Source organism: Amblyraja radiata, chromosome 10 (genome assembly GCF_010909765.2).
Source record: "Amblyraja radiata isolate CabotCenter1 chromosome 10, sAmbRad1.1.pri, whole genome shotgun sequence".
Lineage (NCBI taxonomy): Eukaryota > Metazoa > Chordata > Chondrichthyes > Rajiformes > Rajidae > Amblyraja > Amblyraja radiata.
The window spans coordinates 50,331,234-50,354,635 of NC_045965.1; the positions used below are offsets into that span (position 1 = coordinate 50,331,234).

General features: G+C 45.3%; 1 protein-coding gene across 2 annotated transcripts in view; it reads right to left on the reverse strand.

The window, feature by feature from the left end:
* st3gal3 (ST3 beta-galactoside alpha-2,3-sialyltransferase 3) overlaps positions 1-23,402 on the reverse strand; it is a 378,440-nt gene that overhangs the window by 343,677 nt on the left and 11,361 nt on the right. The window lies entirely within an intron of this gene.

Sequence of the window (23,402 nt, forward strand, 5' to 3'; positions counted from 1 at the left end):
GGTGGCCTGCTTGATAACAAATTGAAACTCTTGCGTTAATTCTCAGGGACAGGAGAGCAAATCATATGACTCATGTTGAGCCTAAATAATGAGGGAATAAAAGATCATAGCTGTTTCCATAGCAAGAATACTGTGCACAATTCTGGTTACCAAAGTACAAAACAAATATTGCAGTTACCAAAAGATTTGGATACAAGGAGTAATTGGATTAGGAGAAGTGAATATGCATGCTTCTACTGGCAAGGGAATTGGGTTTGATGGATTGCCGAATATAATCTAAAAGCAGTGTAAAATGTGCCAAGTTGTTATACCATGTCAAAAAGAGTCAGACCAGGCGCCAACCTGTGCCAGAAGCAGTTGGTGGCAAGGGGAAAAGTTTAGTGCTAATCTGCAGGAATATAATCAGCTCATTTCCTCGTATGCAGGTAATATGATAAATATTCACTGCAAAGGATGTAAAAGTATAGAATAGAATAGAATAGAATGCAATTTATTGTCATTCAAACCTAGGTTTGAACGAAATATAATTTCTACAGTTTTTTACATTACAAAACAATCCAAGACCCACACTTAACACACTTTACATAAACATCCATCACAGCGAGTCTCCAACATCTCCTCACTGTGATGGAAGGCAAAGTCTTTATCTCTTCCCTTTGTTCCTTCTCCCGTGGTTCAGCAGTCCAACTGCAGTGTCGAGGCGAACTGGGGCTCCGATGTTAAAGCCCCCGGCGGCCGATGGTAAGTCCTGAAGCCGTTTAAGCCACGCCGGGCGATGTTAGGCCCCGGCTCCATGTCCTTAAACCCGCGATTCCAGCGGGAGAAGTCGCCGTTGCGGAGCTCGGAAAAGCGGTCTCCCACCAGGGACCTGCGAGCTCCCGATGTTCCCGTCCACCGGGTCTGCGGCCGGTGCCTCCGAACTCCAAAAGAGGGGGAGGAGGAAAGGGAACAGATTGAGGAGGGGAGGAGAGGGGGAGAGAGAGGGGGATGGGGAGGGGGAGGAGAGCGGGGAGGGGGGTATCAGGGGGGGAGGGGTAGGGGGTGGGAGAGAGATGGGTGGGAGAGGGGCGGGGCAGAGGTGGAGAGAGGGGATGAGGGTAAGGGGAGAGAGGGATAGGGGTAGGGAGAGGGGGAGAGAGAGGGGTGGGGGAAGGGGAGAGAGGATGGAGAGGGGTGGGGAGGGGGGGCAGAGGGGTGGGAGGAGAGGGGAAGAGTGGGGAGGGAGGGGGAGGGGGGTAGCGGGGAGTGATGCAAGAGGGAGGGGTAGGGGAGGGGTGAGAGAGGGGTGGGGGAGGGGTGAGAGGGGTGGGGGAGGGAGGAGGAAAGGGGGGTGGAAGGGGAGGAGGGAGAGGGTGGAGAGAGGGGAGAAGGGGAGGTGGAGAGAGGGGTGGGGGAGGGAGGGGGGAGGGGAGTGAGGAGGGAGAGGGGAAGAGTGTGGAGGGAGGGGGAGAGGGGGAAGAGTGTTGAGGGAGGGGGAGAGGGGGAAGAGTGGGGAAAGAGGGGGAAGAGTGGGGAGGGAGAGGGACAGTCCATCAATTCCCCACTCCCTATCACCCACACTCCTCTCCCTCTATTCCCAGACTCTCCCTCCTCACCTCCCCCATTCCCCCCTCCCTCCCTACTCCCTCCTCTCCAATGGAACGTGCTGCAACATCCGGCGGGGGGGGGGCGGGGCTGGGGCTGGAGCAAAGGCATATGTAAATGAGTTCCATTCCGATTGGACATCTGTGAGCATTGGGCATTGTGACATCACACGATGGAACGTTTATCAACGTTCTATAGGTGAGAAGCAGTTTGATTTTTTTTAACATTTTGAGATTTTTTTTGTTTTTTACTGAAAAAGCAGGGAAAGGATGAACCGAAGTTTTCTAGTTTTCAAAACACCGTCTTCATGAGGAAAAACCCTTCAGGAATTTTGGAAGAGGAGGAGGAAAAATGGGTAAAACGAATATTCACGAATTAGAATGTGAACAATCGTTCGAACACGAGAGTTTTAATAGTTACTAGACCAAGTGCAGACCCGTTGGGCCTGTTCCCCCAACGCGCCACACAAACTAACCACTCCCTTTGATATTATATTAATATTATTAATTTACTCCTTTTACCCCATAACCACCCTATCCACTGACGTATAGCCCCCAACTCGCAGGCGCATCTAGAGAGGGAGGGGGGGTTGGTAAGAGAGTGCGGACAGAGAGGGAGGGGGGGTTGGTAAGAGAGTGAGGACAGAGAGAGAATGGGGTGAGACAGAGAGAGAGGCAGAGACAGAGGGGCAAGAGACAGAGGGGCAAGAGACAGAGGGGCAAGAGACAGAGGGAGAGGGGGGGGTGGAGGGGAGGAGGAGAGAGAGGGTGGGTGAGGGGGAGGAGGAGGGGAGCGAGAGATGGGAGGAGAGAAGGGGGGAAAGGGGGTGGGAAGGGAGAGGTGGGGGAAAGGGAGGTGGAGGGAATGGAGTTTAGGGGAGGTAGGGTGGGGGAGGGCAGGGGGTTGGGGGAGAGGAAGGGGGGAGAGAGAGAGGAAGGGGGGAGAGAGAGAGGAAGGGGGGAGAGAGAGAGGAAGGGGGGAAGAGGGAGAGGAAGGGGGGAAGAGGGAGAGGAAGGGGGAAGAGGGAGAGGAAGGGGGAAGAGGGAGAGGAAGGGGGGAAGAGGGAGAGGAAGGGGGGAGAGAGAGAGGAAGAGGGGAGAGAGAGAGGAATGGGGGAGAGAGAGAGGAAGAGGGGAGACACACAGACGATCGGGCCTCCCCGGAGAGCCGGGCTAGTGAGTGCGCTGCGAAATGCGAAGATAGAAGCGGCTTCTGATTCTCTGGAAACCCACAGCTGGAATGAGCGCGCAGGGGATGGGGGGGCGGGGCTTCACGAGCTGCGCCGACAGTGAGGAGAACCTCGTTCAGCGTGTGAGCTATCTGCAGAACAAAGATCCTATATCTAAGCGCAGCTCGAGGATCTTTGCTGCAGAACATTCTCGTTCATTCTGTGCCTTTTGAAGAACGGGGGGGGGGGGTGCAGTAACGTACCTCATGGGGAAACTGCGCATGCGCGTTGACAGCAGCTGCATTAATCCACAGCGGCGGTAGGGGCTTAAAAAAGGCTAAAAAGAATGTTTTAAATAGTCAATTTTTAAAAATAGACAATAACACAAAATATAGATGTTAGATGTTCTTTTGACATGATTGTGCAAAAAAATAATGAATTTGGTTATCTTGAGAGTGGATTATCATAAATCGGAATGTGGCCGCTGCCATAAGCCCCGCGACACGGCCGATATCTAGGCCTAAATAACATATTTTGAATCATCAGATTCATAGAAACATAGAAATTAGGTGCAGGAGTAGGCCATTCGGCCCTTCGAGCCTGCACCGCCATTCAATATGATCATGGCTGATCATCCAACTCAGTATCCCGTACCTGCCTTCTCTCCATACCCTTTGATCCCCTTAGCCACAAGGGCCACATCTAACTCCCTCTTAAATATAGCCAATGAACTGGCCTCGACTACCCTCTGTGGCAGGGAGTTCCAGAGATTCACCACTCTCTGTGTGAAAAAAGTTCTTCTCATCTCGGTTTTAAAGGATTTCCCCCTTATCCTTAAGCTGTGACCCCTTGTCCTGGACTTCCCCAACATCGGGAGCAATCTTCCTGCATCTAGCCTGTCCAACCCCTTAGGAATTTTATAAGTTTCTATAAGATCCCCTCTCAATCTCCTAAATTCTAGAGAGTATAAACCAAGTCTATCCAGTCTTTCTTCATAAGACAGTCCTGACATCCCAGGAATCAGTCTGGTGAACCTTCTCTGCACTCCCTCTATGGCAATAATGTCCTTCCTCAGATTTGGAGACCAAAACTGTACGCAATACTCCAGGTGTGGTCTCATCAAGACCCTGTACAACTGCAGTAGAACCTCCCTGCTCCTATACTCAAATCCTTTTGCTATGAAAGCTAACATACCAGACTGACAACATTCTCTCCACTCTTAAAGATAGTGGAGTCAGGGGATATGGGGAGAAGGCAGGAACGGGGTACTGATTGGGGATGATCAGCCATGTACACAGTATTAGTGAGACCACATTTGGAATACTGTGTACAGTTCTGGGGTCCATACTTAAGGAAGGATGTACTAGCCCTGGAGGCAGTGCAGCGAAGGTTTACAAGATTAATTCCTGCAATGAGGGGATTGACATATGAGGAAAGGTTAAGTAAGCTGGAGCTCTACTCTTTGGAGTTTAGGAGAATGAGAGGCGATCTCATTGAAACATATAAGATCGTGAGGGGCCTTGATCGGGTGGATGCACCGAGGATGTTCCCAATGATCGGGGAAACTAGAACTAGGGGACATAGTTGCAGAATAAGGGGGGGCTCTTTTAAAACTGAGATGAGGAAGAACTTCTTCACCAAGAGGGTGGTTAATTTATGGAATTCACTGCCCCAGGGAGCAGCGGAAGCAGAAACGTTAAATATATTTAAGTCTAGAATAGATGGTTTTTTAGCTGCCGAGGGGATAAGGGGCTACGGGGAGAGGGCAGGGATATGGACCTAGGTATGGTTAGTATAGTAAGACCTGAGTGATCTCCTGGACAAGTGTCGATCGCCTGGATTGGGGTCGGAGAGGAATTTCCCGGATTTTTTTTTCCCGAATTGGACCTGGGTTTTTATCCGGTTTTTTGCCTCCCCCAGGAGATCACGCGGTTCTTGGGGTGGAGAGGGGTGATAGCGGTATGAAGGGGAGGGTAGTGTCTTGTGTTCTGTGTCTTGTGTCTACTGTTTGTGGGTAAGTGTGTCTGTTTAGTGTTCAGCCATGAGCGAATGGCGGTGCGGGCTCGACGGACCTGGTGGTCTACTCTCGCACCTACTTTCTATGTTTCTATGTTTCTATCACATTGAATGGCGGTGCTGGCTCAAAGGGCCGAACGGCCTACTCCTGCACCTATTGTCTATTGTCCACATCTACCCAATTAAACTCTGAGTTTCTCCAGCATTTATGTGTACCTTCGATTTTCTGGCATCTGCAGTTCCTTCTTAAACAAATTCATTAATAATTTTAAAAGAGAACTAATCAGTTCACCTCCATGTCCTTACTTTGGCAGAGATAAAAACTACACCGCCTTTTCATATGGTTCTAATTTGTCACTTTTTGTAGCTTCTTGCTCTAAAATAATGTTAATATCATTTATCCTTTCAGCATGCAAGGAAAGTATTAGTATACTATTGTCATGTGTATCAAGATACATTGAAAAGCTTCTGTTATCCAGTCAAATCAGATAATATTATGGGGTGGGAGATTGCAACCTTCACTCTGTTTCGACGAATGCAATCAACATGGCGTGCACAATCAAATAAGATCAAATAGAACAAGATGTCCTACAACTTTAGGCTGTGCATGCAAAAAGAAGAAGATAAAACTATGCATGAATACTATAAAGCCAAGCACAAGTATAACAGGTCAAGCAAAGGTATAAATACCAGAGAGAAAAATATCCAATATCCACATTGAGGTAAGTTCAGACTTTACTTTAGACTTTGGAGATACTCCGTGGAAACAGACCCTTCGGCCCACTGAGTCAGTGTCGACCAGTGAACCCACCATACACTAACACAATCTTACACACATTTACAATTTTTTACCGAAACCAATTAACCTAAAAACCTGCACGCACGTCTTTGGAGTGTGGGTGGAAACCCACGCACCCACAGGGAGATGGTAAAAACTTCGTACAGACAGCACCCATGATCAGGATCGAACCCGTGTCGCTGGTGCTGTAAGGCAGCAACTCTCCCGCTGCGCCACTGTATGCGGGTGGAAAAAAGGGGTCGGTTTCAATCACTTATTAAGAATGGTTTAGAAGTTGGAAAACAGACTTCTGAAGAAGCTTGTCCCGAGTCTGGTGAAGAATACACTTGGCTTTGAGAATGCCTCAAACTTCTAAAGTGCTTCTATCAGAATAAAATCGTACTTTTTAGTCTTTGGTACAGTCCTGTTCATGATGGATATAACGGAGCGAGTTTCCGAACATCGGTGATTTGATTTGCTCATGGAAAAAAGTTAAAATCACAACTGCAAACACAAAACCAGGCTGTTGGCAATGAAGGAAACAAAGAACACTTGAGCCTTTTCTGAATAAAGGATGTTAAAGAGTAAGTAATTGAAACAGATCTGAACAGGGCTGCTTTCCTCACGATTTGCTATCGGAAGATATATTGCCCAATTGCAGCTTGTATAAGAGTTTATAAAGATCACCTCTTATTTCTACAAATATAACATATGTTGTGAGGGATAATGTGTTTAGCGTCTGATCATCTTGCCACCTCAGCTGGAAAGGACTGTGGTGCTTTTACACAGTAGAACAGATGCTAGATTATAGATAAATCCCTAGGCTCTTTCCTTTGATATTCTCGTACTGTATTTCACATCTTCATTTGCTGTCGGTTTTAGATGTTTTTTTTAGTTCTGTGATTATGCAAATTAGAGGTTTTTATAATCCTTTCATGTCCCAAAATAATTGGCAAAAATTGTGAAACTCTGGATGAAATTCAATAGTTTTCCAACGACGGTCTGGCAATTAAATATTGGTATTATTGCACAATTTGTCTGTTGTTTAGAAAGCTGGAAAGCCCATTCTCTCGAAAAAAATCCATGTTGATTTCTTCTGGGCCTGATTCCAAGAAAGCGGTCATTGACTTACCTCACAGTGTAACCTCACAGTGTAACCAGTCAGAAAAGGGAGCATGTGTTGTACAATTGTCCAAATGAAAATAGGGGTGGTACAAACATCAGGGTTATATTGACGAGAGCCATCATATTGTGCTTAATGCATTTTTAATGGGAAGAGGGAGGAAATTACACAATTAATATGGTAGTGTGCAAGGGGAATTTTATGGTGATTTGCCTATTTACTATGACTTCCAAGCAATCAAATGAATAATTGGTATTGGTTTATTATTGTAATATGTACTGAGATATCATAAAAAAGCTATTTTTTTTCAGTGCTTTCCAATGAAATCTGATAAAACTGTAGATGAAAACAACAATCAGGCCATACACAGCACAATAGGTAGAAAAAACAGGGAGCAGAACAGTTTTTAAGCATTGTAGCATCACACTTCCAGAGTAGCAGAATGCAGAAGTAATGGTACTGCATTCTCAAAGGGGGAGAGACTATCTAATGTTGGTCTTCCCTTCCTCTACAAAGGCCCTCACTCATTTTCTTGTGCAGACCTCATGCAATCGAGTTATAGAGTGGAAACAGGCCCTTTGGCCCAACTTGTCCATGCCAACCAACATGCCCCAGCTACACTAGTCCCACCAGCCTGTGTTTGGCTCATATCACTCTAAGCTTATCCTATCTGTGTACCTGTCTAAATATTTCTTAAACATAGTGATAGTACCTGCCTCAACTACAGTCTGAAGAAGGGTCTGAACATCGCCCATTCCTTCTATCCAGAGGTGTTGCCTGTTCCGCTGTGTTACTCCAGCTTTTTGTGTCTATCTTTGGTTTAAACCAGCATCTGCAGCTTCTTCTGACACATGCATGTTGAAAAATTAGTGGCGACTAGAATTAAAAATTAGACTAGAAAAATTAGCGGCGACTAGAATGAAGCCACCATGGAGTGTAGCGGGAATTCTCGTGCCGTAGGTGGGTCGCCAGGAGATCCTAGTGGGTTGCCAGGAGGTCAAAGGTTCTCTTAGATTCTCGTAGGTTGTAGCCGGTGCTGACCGGTGAATTTCATTGGCTCATTGGGAAAACAAAACGTAAGCTTTCAGAACCAAGGATAACCGACTGATAATGTAAAAATGTCTGCCGAGCTTCAGCCGTGTATCTCTGGCTTCTTAAAAATTGTCTCTACTCCTTCTCCCTCCTTCTTTTAACAGACTTACTGTACACTGTGCTTTTTAGCTTCTTAATTACAGCGCCAACCTTCCTGTTCATCGCGGTGTGTGTGGCTTTGCACCGTGTGAATTTCACTCAGACAGCGCTGTACCCCGCTGTGTGTGTGTGTGTGTCTGTGTGTGTGTCTGCCTGTGTGTGTGTGGGTCTGCGTGTGTGCGTCTGCGTGTGTGCGTCTGCGTGTGAGAGTGCGCGTCTATGAGTGCGCGTCTGTGTGTGCGTGTCTGTGTGTGCGTGTGCGCGTGTTCCACTCTGACCGTCGCAGTTCCTTTTGCCGGTTTTTCAGGCGACTGCCAGCAACTTGACAGTTACAAGCAGTCGCCTGAAATATCGCCTAAGTGGGGACAGGCCCATTAGGTTCCCATTAAATCTTTTGCATCTCTGCCCTCTGGTTGTTTCCCCTACTCTGGGTAAAATAATGTGCATTTATCCTATCTATTCCTCGCATGATCTTATGCATCTTTATAAGATCACCTCTCATCCTCCTGAACTCCAAGGAGAAATGTCCTAGTCTGCTCAACCTCTCTCTATAGCTCAGGCCCACGAGTCCTGGTAACATCCTTGTAAATCTTCACTGCATCCTTTCCAGCTTAATAAATATCTTTGCTATAACAGGGTGACCAAAACTGAACACAATACTCTAAATGTGGCCTCACCAATGTCTTGCACAACTGTAACTTGACCTCCCAATTTCTATAGAGTATTCTGACTGATGAAGGCCAATCTGCCTAAAGCCTTCTTGACCACCCTATCTACCCATGACACCACTTTCAAAGAACAATGTACCAGCACTCCTAGTTCAGGTGCACCCCACTCTGCTCCACAACACTCCCCAGACCCATTGAATGCCTATGGAGCACGAAATAACCAAGGTCCCAGACTACAGCAGTACCATAGGCAACCAACCCCCAAAATATTGCCTAGTTTTAACTTTGTTCTAAGTTAACTAAGTTCTAGGAGCAGAATTCAGCCATTTGGCCCTTTAATTCTACTCCACCATTCAATCATGGCTGATCTATCTTTCCCTCTCAATCCCATTCTCTTGCCTTTGCCCCATAACACCTTTACTAATCCAGAATATGTCAATCTCTGCCTTAAAAATATCCATTGATTTGGCCTCCAAAGCCATCTGTGGCATGGTTTGTTTCTCAAATGCTGATGGAGCTGCAGTCAGCCAGCTAAGTGAAGAATATTGCATCACCCTTCCAATTTGTGCTTTGTTGATGGTGGAAAGAATGAGTAATTCACCATAGGATACCCAGATTCTGAACTGCTTTTGTAGCCATAAAATGATCTGATCCTGAGTGTCTGGTAAAGGTGAACTCCCTTCCATTCAGGATGTCAATGGCGGGGGATGTGGTGATGACACTGCTTTGATTAAGTAGATTTACTTTATAATGTGTGTCAAGAATATGGTTCTCCGTTCAACAACTGAGCTTCTTCTGCTCCTACCAGTTCTTATTTACATAGTAAAAGTCTTAAGAGTTAAGCATTAACTCCCCGTAACAGATGTCGTAATTAAATATTCAAATTATTACCCTAGAGTGCCTCCGTTTGATGTTTTACAAAACTGAAGCATTTCCCTATGATGAAGTGGAACTAAACATGGGTGACTTACACTTTACAAAATATGACCAACTCTGCAATCATGACTGCAGAGTTTTAAACCTGACAACTACAGGTCCTCAAGGAACTTCAGGTGCTGGTTTACACCAAAGATAGACACACAATGCTGGAGCAACTCAGCGGGACAGGCAGCATCTATGGATATAAAGAATGTGTGGCGTTTTGAGTCACATCGTGTCTAGTTACAGGTCCTCTGCAGCTTACAAGAACCCAACATGTACAGCCCGAAATTCAAGCGAGGGTTTGGGAGACGGGCTGGATGGATTTGCCAGCAGCAGCAGCAGAGCTGCAGGCACTTTCTGCTACATTGGAACTCGATTCATGGCCACATTTTCGACCTGCAAACTTTTCGGGTGACAAACAGTTCTCAGGAACGGAACCGAGCCATAACGTGGGGAAAGAACTGTACTTAGTTGTATGAAACATGAGAACAGAATGAAAGAACATAGGCAAATCAACTTGCAATTTACTTGGTATTGGATCCACCAATATTCTGCAACAAAACCCATTTCCTATTTATGAAGATTTCCTCTGTAAGCTCTTTGCTGCTCAACCTAAATACACGTGGGTGGGTTAACTGGGTATTAAGCGATTAAAATTGGCTATTAAGCGAGTGATGGAATCTGGGAATCTGGAGCTGATGGGAATGTGGAAAGAGTGGTTTACGGGGAGAATTTAGTAGAGGAATGGGAATGGGATTGCTCTCAGGACTGACATAGACTCAATGGGCCAAATGAACTCCTCCAATGCCATAAGAAAACATGGAAGCACCTGCCAAGAAGTGGGAATGTTGAATGTAAAAGGGCACATTCTGAAGAGGCTTAGTTAAAAACTTAATTTGTTTCTATCGGAGATAAATAGATTATGAAAATTGGTCATCCTTTAGCTCACACTCCAAAGAAGACATTCACATAAACATAGTAGCATTTGGCAATGTGCTTATCTCCTTCAGAAATGTCAACGCAAATTGAAATTGCAGTGTAAAATAATTATTATTCTGCAGTAGTGTTTTTGCTTCAGTATTATTATTGAAAAGGATTGCTTCATTGAATCTAGTTCAATTGGCAAAACCCAATGAAATAATCCCTCTGGAATGATAACTCTATTCCAAACATTTTCTGTCATGTTTCATATTGGCCCAGTTTGCAAACCCATGGACAATCCACCTTAGCAGTAGTCCCAAGAAGGTGAATATTTTTAAAACACTTTTGTTTTACATAGCTTCAATTTAAAAAAAGACACAGATTTTCATTGTTCAGGAATTAAGCAACAATACTCACTGGGTTTCCATGGCAGCAACATTCAGCTTGTTTTTTATAAAACCTATGACTCCATGCAGTGAGTCAGAATGTGCATTCAAATTCTATTTTATTTGAACATTTGATTAATCAATTAAAATAATTCAACCAAACTTTCATTTTGACCTATTTGATCAAAACTATGCTGGAAACAAGTACGGAGATTTGACAAAACCCATTCTCACCTCCCTTCAGCTGCTATTTGCTGAACTCGGGAGAAGTAGTGTAAGAAGGAACTGCAGATGCTGATTTACACCGAAGATAGACACAAAATGCTGGAGTAACAGAAGTCATTTAAAAGTTTTAATCACATGCCTCTTTAGCATTACTGACCCACTTCCTGAGAGCAGTTTTGTTACCAATCCTGCAAGCCATTGCACTGGAAGATGTTGCCAGGTTCAAGCTGAGCTCCACATTTTTGAAATAACAACCAACTTTCTTTAACAACATTCAATTCAATTCAAGGCACGTTTTCATTTGTGTGGAATGATCTTTCTTTGTGATTCCTTCTCGCCCGAGTCAGAATGAAATAACCCAACATGACATCATTTCCTTTATGTGATTTATCCATCTCTTGAGCAATGTAATTAGTTTCATATTTGATGATCCACTCATGGAAAAGCATTGGAAGCAGATGCTGTCATCATAAATGTTCTCTTGTTTCAAGTCTATATACCTGCTCAAATAAATATCAGGACCTTCACCAGTTATTTTAGTAATTTGTGCCAATTTACACAAATGGTGTTGGCAGCGAAATGTTTGTTGTTTCCATAAGCACCAGCACTGATGTCACTGATGGATACTGAGACATTGTGTTGGAGTACTATTAGACCGAATTGGAGACAATTCAATTTAAGTCAGACATTATTTTCTCGTAGGACAAAATAGCTTAGAAATTCAATTCCATAACATATGTATTTTTATGATCCATTTGATTGAATTGTAGCTTAAAATCGATAGGAAATGTGATTGTGATCCTTTTTACACAAATAGCATATGACCTTCAATTAAATAGACCATTTGTACAACATACACAAAACATGCAGCTCACTCAGGGGTGACGTCAATATTCACGCAGTACAAAATTAACACCTTCCTGCAAGGCTCATTCATGTATATGCCTAAGAAGGGCTTTCTAACAAGCAGGTCAAAGCCAGCACCTATGAAGATTACATTATGAGAACCTGGGATCCTTGTGAACTGACTGTACTATTACACACCAGTGAGGCGAAGCATCCGGCTGGAAAGTTGGGGCCAGCAAGACAATAGACCATAGACAATAGGTGCAGGAGTAGGCCATTCGGCCCTTCGAGCCAGCACCGCCATTCAATGTGATCATGGCTGATCACCCCCAATCAGTACCCCATTCCTGCCCTCTACCCATATCCCCTGACTCCGCTACCTTTAAGAGCCCTATCTAGCTCTCTCTTGAAAGTATCCAGAGAACCGGCCTCCACCGCCCACTGAGGCAGAGAATTCCACAGTCACAACTCTCTGTGAGAAAAAGTGTCTCCTCGTCACTGTTCTAAATGGCTTACCCCTTATTCTTAAACTGTAGCCCCTGGTTCTGGACTCCCCCAACATCGGGAACACGTTTCCTGCCTCAAGCGTGTCCAAATCCTTAACAATCTTATATGTTTCAATAAGATTCCCTCTCATCCTTCTAAACTCCAGAGTATACAAGCCCAGCCGCTCCAAGGTAGCCACCCCACTCGAATAGGTCCCGCGGTGACTCACGTAAACCCGAAAGTCCTGCCATCACAGGAATCATTCTGGTGAGCCTTCTCTGTACTCCCTCTATGGCAAGAATGTCTTTCCTCAGATTAGGAAGCAGCTGGGCTTTCTCCTGGCTACCGTTGGTGTCCCTCAGGAATTTCTGGGTATTGTTCAGAGGGACGACTGGAGTTCTGGCACTGGGTTTGAGGCAGTTCATCGTTTCGCTGCTGATGGACTTCAACTCCTCACTGGTCCTGCCATGCTTCAAGTCCTCATCAGCCCGAGCAAAGGCACCAGCGGACGTTACACCCAACCCAGGGCATGGGTGGTTCTCCAGCTGTGCTAGCCAGCCCCTGCTGTGCTCGCCGGTCCCACCTGTGACCCAGGGGGTTCATCTTCAGGCACTGCTGAGGAGCTTGGGCCCGCTGGCAGCGGCAGAATAGAGACCCTCTCACACTCAGGTGTCAGACCAAAGGAAGGTCCTCACGACCCCAGCTCCAGAGAATCAGCCAGAGCCGGTCCCTAAGGCAAAGAGATGAGACACAGCATCTCTGCTCACTATCTCCGCACTTGGGAGAACATTATGGGACTCTAGGTTGGACTGCTCAATGGCAAGCTCAGAGTCTGGACAGGGGACTGACAGGACCCTCCCAGGTCGTGTCCATCACCGCACCCAGGTCACCCGCCCCAGAAACAGAACCTGGAGCGCTGACCTCCCCCACCATGGGAACACCTGCTGCCTGCTGTGTGGGAGGGGCTGGTATCCCAGGGTTTTCCTTAATCCCCCCCCCCCTCCCATCTGATGGATTACTATGCCCTTCATCCTCACACACAGCCTGGACCAAGTGTTTTTGCTGCCGTCGCCACCTCCGTCGAACCTCCTCTGGAAAAGCAGTCACAATACTCGCCAAACAATTCTCCCAAAGGGACAGACACTACATTCCACTAATCGACTCGCAATAGTGGTCTTTTTGCAATAAAACTCTCCTACCTGCAGCTCTGACCGTCAGGTTTTCCAATGCAGTGAGAGTGCTCCTCCCTGTGCGAGACCACATGGAGTACTGTGTACAGTTCTGACTGTCCACCATATCCATGCGTCACATCATTTTATACACTTCTCTCGGGTCACAGTCTTATACAATTTTCTCCCGCTTCCTTCAGCATTCCAGAGGAAACAATCCAAGTCTGTCCAAACTCTCTCTGTAGGTAATACCCCATTATCTAGGCATAATTTTGGTAAACCTCTGTACCTTCCAAAGCCTCCACTCCACGGCGGCACAGCGGTAGAGTTGCTGCCTGACAGCGCCAGAGACCCCGGTTCGATCCCGATTACGGGCGTTGTCCGCCCGGAATTTGTACGTTCTTCCCGTGACCGCGTGGGTTTTCTCCGAGATCTTCTGTTTCCTCCCACACTCCAAAGACGTACACGTTTCTAGGTTAATTGGCTTGGTATAAATGTAAATTGTCACTAGTTTGTGTAGGATAATGTTAATGTGCGGGGAAACGCTGGTCGGCACGTACTCGGTGGGCCAAAGAGGCTGTTTCCGTGCTGTACCTCTAAACTAAACTGCATGGAGTACTCCAAATACGGCCTAATCAAAGTCCTATAAAGCTTCATCATTACGTCCTGACTCTTATAATGTCCTAAGCAATGAAGCCAAGCATACAATTTGCCTTCTTTGCCACTCTACTTGCTTATGTTGTCACTTTCAGGGAGTTATGGACCTGGTCCCCACGATCCCCAAATCCTGCAATCCAATGTCCTCACTGGGCACGATATACTGATAATGGAAAATTAACTGCTGAGCTACTCCAGCATTTTGTGTCTATCTATGGAAAATTTCAAATTCCTCTGCTCCTTTATCCTAAAAACAATCATTGCCTACTGTCAAATTGGGTTATAATTAAAAACATTTATTTTCATGGTTTTCACAGGTCTCCGTAATTTCTTCATAAATCTCGTATTCAACATTAGTTGCCGATTATAAAATGCCCAATGTACAAGTGAAGTAATTCCTTTATTATTTCATATCTCCATTCAAACAGATTTTACCTTCGCTTTTCTCTCCTGATACAATAATCTTTTCCCCCATATTTCTTCCCTGCCGGTTATATCATTTCCCAGAACATCAAGCATTTGCTTCTTGTGTGGGAAGGTACTGCAGCTGCTGGTTTAAACCGAAGATAGACACAAAAAGCTGGAGTAACTCAGCGGGTCAGACAGCCTCTGGAGAAAAGGAATAGGTAACGTTTCGGGTCGAGACCCCTTCTTCAGATATTTGCTTCTTTCCTGTTTAGAAAATCAGAGGTTTAAATCATTTGATGAAGTTGCCAGAGTTCTTTGAGGATGTAACAGAGGAGGTAGATAAGTAGTACCGGTAAATGTCCTTTTTATTAAGGGGCCATTTAAAAGGCGAGTGCGACGGGTAAGAGCATACAGAGCGATGGTAATACGTTGCCATGGATAGAGGACTGGCTAACCAACACAACACAGATTATCAGGATAAACAGTTATTTTGTGAATTGGCAACTAGTGACACGCACAGGGATCAGTGCTGTGGCAGCAACTATTTACAATCTATATTAATGATTTGGATAAATCAACTAAATGTACTGGAACCATGTTTGCTGTTGATCCAAAGATAGACAGGGTTAGTTACTCATGAGGACACAAAGAGCCTTCTAAGGGATACAGATAGGTTATGCAAGTGGGCAAGAACTTGATTGATGAAGAATGATCTGGGAAAGATGTAAAGGTATTCACTTTGGTAGGACAACAGTAAACAGCAAATTACGTTGGGCTTAGGGAGCATGCAGGTTCAACCAGTAATCAGGAAGATTGGCATTCACGGCAAGGGGCATTGTATATCAAAGTAAGAACGTTTTGCTGCAGTTTTTCAGGTTGCTGATAAGACAGTGCAAAATAAAGTGATGGATTTGCGATGGAGAGTAAAGTCGACACATGACAAGAGGTTGCGCAGATTGAGTGTGCTCATCGACATTTAGAAAGTTCATGTGATAGGATGAGGATTAGGCCATTTGGCCCATCAAATCTACTCTGCCATTCAATCATGGCCGATCTATCTCTCCTTCCTAACCCCATTCTCTTCCCCAAAACCCCTGACATCCGCAATAATCCAAGAATCCATCTATCTCGGCCTTAAAAATATCCATTGACTTGGCCTCCACAGCCTTCTGTGACAATGAATTCCACAGATTCACCACCCTCCGACTAAAGAAATTCCTCCTCATCTCCTTCCTAAAGTTGATTTTACAGAAGTGTAAAATTCTGAAGGAAATTGACATGGTGGGTGTTGGTATGATGTATCCCCTTGCATGTGTAACTATCTCAAAACACAATTTCAGAATAAGATAAGGAGGAATTTCTTCTCTCAGAGGATCAAGGTTCTTTGGAGTTCATTACCACAGAATGCAGGATAATGGTGTTGAGGCCAAATTGAATCAGTAATGAGCTTAATGAATAGTTAAGCAGACTCAAGGGGCGAATTGACTTTCTCCTGTGCTCTTTATGCTTAATGGGCCAGATTGGAGCAATCATCTCTGCATCTATATTCTCAGGTGGCCATTTAGTCTTGTAATTCACCAACATTATCACCACAAGATGATGCATTTACGCATTTGAACTCTGTACTTTTTGCATTTACTATGAGCCCACCTACCATCTTCTTGCACTCCATTATATAGGAATTAAGGTGAAGGGGACAGGGACCAGAGAGAAGGAGGAAGAGGAGGGAGACAGGGGTGGGACAGGGAGCCAGGATGGTGCAATTCAATAGAATGGAAAGCATAATTCTAAAGTACGTTTTTTTTTTTAAACTTGGAAATGGAGTAAACTATGAGGTAATAACATATCAGGCCAAGGGGCTGCCAAAATGGGCCCTTGAGATGTACCCAGAGAAGTGAGAAATTAGGCATTTCACTGGAAAAATAAGGATATATTTGAAAGGAGGTCTCTCCTCCCTCTCCTCCCCAGACAGGATAAGAATGGAGTTCCCAGGTCCTTACCTTTCACCTTACCAACCTCTGCATCCAACACATAATTCTCCAACATGTCCATCACCTGCAACATGGTCCCATCACCAGTTACATCTTTCCATCACCACCACTTTTTGTAGAGACTACTCACTCCGCAACTCCTTGGTTCGTATCCATTCCCACCAAAACTCCCCTATCCCTTGGCACTTTCCCCTGAAACCACAGGAGATGCAACACAGTCTCTACGCCTCCTCCCTCATACCAATCCCTGCACCCCTGCAGCCCTTCCAAGTGAGACAAGAGATTCACTTGCACCTTCTCCACGTTCATCTGCTTTATTTGGTGTTCCCGATGTTGGAAATCTCCTCGATATCGGTGAGATTAGGCAACCGTTTCACCGAACACTTGGACTCGATCCGCCACGGCCTGCTTGATCTCTTAGTTGCAAACCATCTTAACACCCTTCACATTCCCATACCAACCTTTCTGCCTTGGGCCTCCATCATTGCCAGAATTAGGCCACATGTTAACTGGAGAAACATATTCCACTTGGGTATCTTACAACCCAATCATATGAACATTGAATTCTCCAATTCTAGGTTACTAATCAACAACCCTTTCCCTTTCTTCTGTCCCCTTCTACCTATATTCCTTCTTCTGACCTCACATTTCATCTCTCCTTATCTCCATCTCACAACCTTTTGTCTCCTTTCTATCTGTGGTCTTTGTTCACCAATCTGACAATCATTCCCTCCTTACTGTGTAATCCATCCATCACTTGTCAGGCTTTGTCCTGGACCCACCAGTATTCCAGGATTTGTCCCGCACCCACCACTATTCCAGTTTTTTCTCACCTACTGCAATCAGGAGGATCTCGACCTGAATCGTCGCCTATCCGCGTCCTCAGAGATGCTACCTGAACTTTGTGTTTTCCTCAAGATTCCAACATTTGCAGTTCCTCGAGTCTTTAGCATGGAAGTGTTTAGAAAACACTGCTTAGACCTCAGGTGGAGTACAGCGTCTAATTATGGGCATCAAAATTTACAAAGGAATGTATAACCAATCATTAAAACAGTGTAGCTAATGCTGCTTGCGCTGCTGGCGGCGACGATGGCTGTCACGGTGTACTGCTCCTTGCTGTTTTGTATATGTTGGCTCGTTTGTGTCATCTGTGAAAACCCTACAAAGATCACTCTCACGAGAGAGGTACTCATAAACATTGGACATACAGTACCTCCAAACATCGTTCCGGATTACTCTCACTCGCTGGATTATTTGGACATACTCGTCGGCGAGGATCTGGCTGCGTTCAAGGCCTTGAGATGGAAGAGGACCCGTGGGAAGTGCTCTGGAGCACTCGCCCGACTCCAGCGACGAGGATCACGCACACCACTTCCGAGCATATTCCTGGCAAAAGTACATTCTCTCAATAACAAAATGGACGAACTGCAACTCCTGCGCCGGACAAACAAGGACTTCTCTCGAGCCGCTGCCCTGTGCTTCACCGAGACCTGGGCTGTGTGAGTCGACCCCGGACAGCGCGCTGCAACTGGCTGGCTTGCAACTTCACAGAGCGGATCGCGAAGTGGAGGCAGCGGGGAAATCAAGAGGCGGTGGAATATGCTTCTATACCACCCAGGACTAGTGCAGCATCATCACGGTACTGTCAAACTTCTGCACTCCCAACCTAGAATCCTTCTTCATAAACTGCAAACCCTTCTACTCTCCAAGGGAATTTAACTCCTTTATTCTCATTGGAGTTTACATTCCCCCCCCACCCCCCAAGCCTACGTACGTGAGGCGCAAACACAACTCGCTGACCAGGTAATGAGGGTAGAGTGAGACTCCATGGTCATTGTTTTGGGGAACTTTAACAAAGCTAACCTCAGCCATGACCTTCCAAAATACAGACTTCATGTTACCTGCCCCACCAGAGGGCAAGAGAACACATGACCACTGTCACACGGCAATCAAGAACGCATTGCGCTCTGTACCCCGGGCGGGTCTGGGTCTCTCTGATCATTGTCTAGTTCACCTTATTCCGACCAACAGACAGAAACTAAAAGCTGCTAAGCCTGTGGTCAGAACAACAGAGGTGGACAAGTGAGGGCATTGAGAACCTACAATCTTGCTTTGACTGCACGGATTGGAATGTGTTCAGGGAAGCAACCACAAGCCTCGATGAGTATATGGACACTGTATCATCATATGTCAGCTTTTGTGAGGACAGTTGCATTCCAACTAGGACCCGGACCTGGTTCCACAACAAGCCCTGGTTCACTGCAGAACCCAGACAGCTCCGACAGTCTAAAGAGGAGGCCTACAGGAGCGGGGATGCAGACCTCTACAGGCAGGCCAAGTACAAGCTGAGAAGAGGAATCAGAACTGCCAAGAAAAGGTACTCTCAGAAGTTGAGGAGCAAGTTCTCAGCTAGTGACTCTTCTTCAGTTTGGAAGGGCTTGCAAGAAAACACCAGCTACAAGAGGAAAGCCCCCCGCTCTTTGGACAATCGTCAGCTGACCAACCACCTGAATGAGTTCTACTGCAGGTTTGACAAGCAGAACCATAACCCTGGTACCCCCTCCCCCCTCCCCAACAAACACAGCCAGACCCCAGTCTGCAAAGAATGGACCCTTCTGCACCCACTCCTCCCCATTCACCACTTCACACCCACTCACAGCCTGACCTCAGTCTGCAAAGACTGGGCCCTTCTACACCCACTACTCCCCATTCACCACCTCACACACTTATAGCAAGACTCCAGTCTGAAAAGACTGGACCCTTTCCCACCCACCCCTCTCTAATCACCACGTCACACCCAATTACCCACACCCTCCGTGCTGCACAACATCACTTCTCCATCATCAACAATAAAAAGAGGAGGTGGAGAGGCTTTTCAGAAGACAGAAAAGCCAGAAATCTCCAGCACAGGACAATGTTTCCCCCTCTACTATCAAGCTCTGTGCCGAACAACTGGCACCAGTCTACACAGACATTTTCAATCAGTCCCTGCAAACATGGACTGTCCCTGCCTGCTTCAAAGTCTCCACTATTGTCCCTGTACCCCAAAAGGCAAGTATTACTGGTCTTAATGACTACAGGCCTGTCTCACTGACCTCTGTAATCATGAAGATCCTTGAAAGGCTTGTGCTGGGTAAGCTGAAAAATATCACGAACCCCCTGCTGGACCCTCTGTAGTTTGCATATCAGGCCAATAGATCTGTGGATGATGCAGACAACCTGGGCCTGCACTTCATCCTCCAGCACCTTGACTGCCAGGGGATTATGCGAGGATTTTGTTTGTTGATTTTAGCTCTGCATTCAACACCATTGTGCCAGAGCTACTACACTCCAAACTTTCCGAGTTGACTGTGCCCGAACCCCTCTGTCGGTGGATCACCAGCTTCCTGACAGACAGGAAGCAGCATGTGAGGCTGGGAAAGCACATCTCGGACCCGCAAACCCTCAGCATAGGAGCACCGCAAGGCTGCGTACTCTCCCCTCTCCTCTACTCTCTCTACACCAATGAAGGCACCTACACTGATTCCTCTGTCAAGCTTCTCAAGTTTGCAGATGACACAACCCTGATTGGACTGATCCAGGATGGGGAAGAATCTGCCTGCAGACAGGAAGTGTCACAGCTGACGTCCTGGTGTCATCGCAACAACCTAGAGCTAAATGCTCTTAAGACAGTGGAATTGATTGTAGACTTTAGGAGAGCTCCCCCTCCCCTCTCACCATCAACAACACCACAGTCACATCTGTGAAGTCTTTTAAGTTTCTGGGAACCATCATCTCCAAGGACCTTAAGTGGGAGGCTACCATCAACTCCACAGTCAAAAAGGCACAACAGAGGATGTATTTCCTGTGGCAGCTGAGGAAGCACAATCTGCCACAGGCAATGATGGTCCAATTCTATCCAGCCATCGTAGAGTCTGTCCTCACCTTCTCCATCATGGTCTGGTTTGCTCAACCACCAAGCATGACACCTGGAGGCTGCAGCGAAGTGTCCGATCAGCTGAGAAGGTTATTGGCTGCAACCTTCCCTCCATTGACGAACTGTACACTGCAAGGGCCAGGAAGCGAGTGGGTAAGATCATCTCTGACCCCTCTCACCCTGGCCACAAACTCTTTGAATCACTTCCCTCTGGAAGGCGACTCCGGACCGTCAAAGTTACCACAGCCAGACATAAAAACTGCTTTTTTTCCACGAGTAGTAGCTCTACTCAATAACCAAAAATCTGTAGACTTCTTTTGCTCTGATATTTAATTTAATTCACATGTTTAATCAATAATGTTTTATTATTAACATTTAATGTTTTATGTATCATTCTTAACTGTCACTGTATGTCATGTTGTCACTAGTGGGCGGAGCACCAAGGTAAATTCCTTGCATGTGAATACTTGGCCAATAAACTTATTCATTCATTCATTCATTCAAGGTACAAATAATAAGTGCCGCATGGAGACGAGAGAAGCTGGGGGTTCTTTTCTTGACGTAGAGACGATTAAGAGGAGTGCATCTGATTTGTAGTGCATTGTCTCGCCTTGTATGCTGCAGAACAGGGGCAAGAGATCCTGGAAAATACAGCTGTATGTTCTACAGCAAACCATAAGTGCCTTCTCGATCAGTGTGGCAATGATAAGGTTGTGGAGGTTCTTCAACTAATATTTCTTCAACTGACTGGGATGTCGGGGGTTATGGGTCAAAGGCAGAAGAATTGTGTTGAGAGGGAAAGATAGATCAGCCATGATTGAATGGCGGAGTAGATTTGATGGGCTGAATGGCCTTATTCTGCTTCTAGAACTTATGAACATGCTGAATGAAGAACATATATCAGCCAGGCCACTTTCCTGCTCTTCCTCAAAAAGAATGACACAAGAACAACAACTTGCATTAATTTAGTGGATGAGCATAATGAAACATCCCAACGATGGAGGATGTTAGCACAAAGTTGATGCATCAGGCTTAAAGGTTTGGCCAAAGAGAATGTTTTTAAAGACAGTCTCAAAGAAGGAGAAACAAGGAGTGAGGCAGAATGTTTTATGTAAAGAATTTCAGAGCTTAGGGTCAGAGGAACAGAAAGCACAGTTCCTAATGATGACACATTTCCACTCATTGACGAGCACAAGGTGACACAATTATAGAAACATAGCAAATTAGAGACGCAAACAGATCTAAACAAGCTGAAACAAGGTATAGTGCGGCCATGTCCATCAATACAATGATTTTAAATTGGAAGCACTGAACAGTAAACAGTGTAGCTTCAGCAGGTACAATTACCACAAGTGAACAATACTTGGCACAGTGCTGAGTTTTAGCAGCCAGGTTTGAACAGACATGTTTAGGCAAGACAAAAAATGCAGCATAAGCAAATCGCATTACAGCATTTTAGCCTAAAGGACGATTTCAGTAAGAGATGATCCAAGGTTATGAGATGAGCAGACTGGGCAATATAACAGATGTGGAAACAGACAGCATTATGTTTGCAACAGCAAAAATGAACAAAACCTCAGCTTTGCATTCAATTCAACATGAAAGTTGGGAATCATTTGGCTCAGCTTCAGATAATTTACTGGAATAGAAATGGTAGTCTTCTAGGCCGAGCTTGTGATGAGAATTTAAAAGACAACAGCTTGAGGCACCCCACGTTTGGTTTAAGGACATTTGGCTCATCCAATATCAGATGTTACATGAAGAGGAAGAGTGGACTGGTGTATGTTACCATCTTTGAAATCCAAATTAACAACAGAAAAGTTTAAGAAGGAACTGCAGATGCTGGAAAATCGAAGGTGGACAAAAATGCTGGAGAAACGCAACCCGAAACGTTGCCCATTTCCTTTGCTCCATAGATGCTGCCTCACCCGCTGAGTTTCTCCAGCATTTTTGTCTACCTTTAACACAGAAAAGTTGGATCGATGAAAAAAATTTAATGTTTCACTTTGACAACACTTCAAATGTGAAAAGTAAACTGGTTCTCCACAGTTTCTGTCTGAATTGTTGATCATTTTAAGTTTCTAATTATGTGAAACTTAAAATGGAGACCTTAAATGTCCACCAAGGAGCTGCATTCAGATGAAAAACTGACCAAGGACAAGTAGATAGATGGTGAAACGAGAGTGTGGCCAGGGTGGGATGGATCTCTGATGATGTCAACTGCCTTTTGGAAGCTGCGACTCTTGTCAATCCCTTTGATGGTGGAGTGGTCAGCACCCGTGATGGACTGGGTAACGTTCACCACTTTTTGCAATCTTCCTCGTACCTCAGCGCTCAGGTTGCCAAACCAGGACATGATGCAAACAGTAAATATACTCTCTACCGTGCACCCGTGGAAGTTCAAGGGAGTATTCGTAGACATAATAAATCTCCTCAAACTTCTAAGGCCGAGGTTCCCAACCTTTTTCATCCCGTTTACCCCTGGCAACTTTAATAGCACATAACAATTTAACTTATTTATGAACAACTAATGATGAACAGATACCAGAACCAAACACAGTCAGTCAATGAGAAAAAATATGTACAAATCCAGAATCAACAAATTTTTACACCGGGTTGAGAACCCTTGTTCTGAGGAATTAGTGGCGTTGATAGACTTTCTTTACAATTGCATCAATGTGCTGGGTGCAGGACAGATCTTCAGAGATATGTTCACCCAGGATTTTGAAGTTTTTGACTCTATCACTGTCCCTTCATTGAAGACAGGTTTGTGGATCTCCCACTTCCAAATTCAACAGTCGGCTCCTTAGTTTTACAGATGTTGAAATAGTCAATTTAAATACTGGTAACTCTTTATATTTTAAAAAGCTCAAATGTATTAACACCAGTTAACACTGGCCACAATGTGAATAGATTCAAAATATTAGCCAAACAAAAAAAGTTCAAAT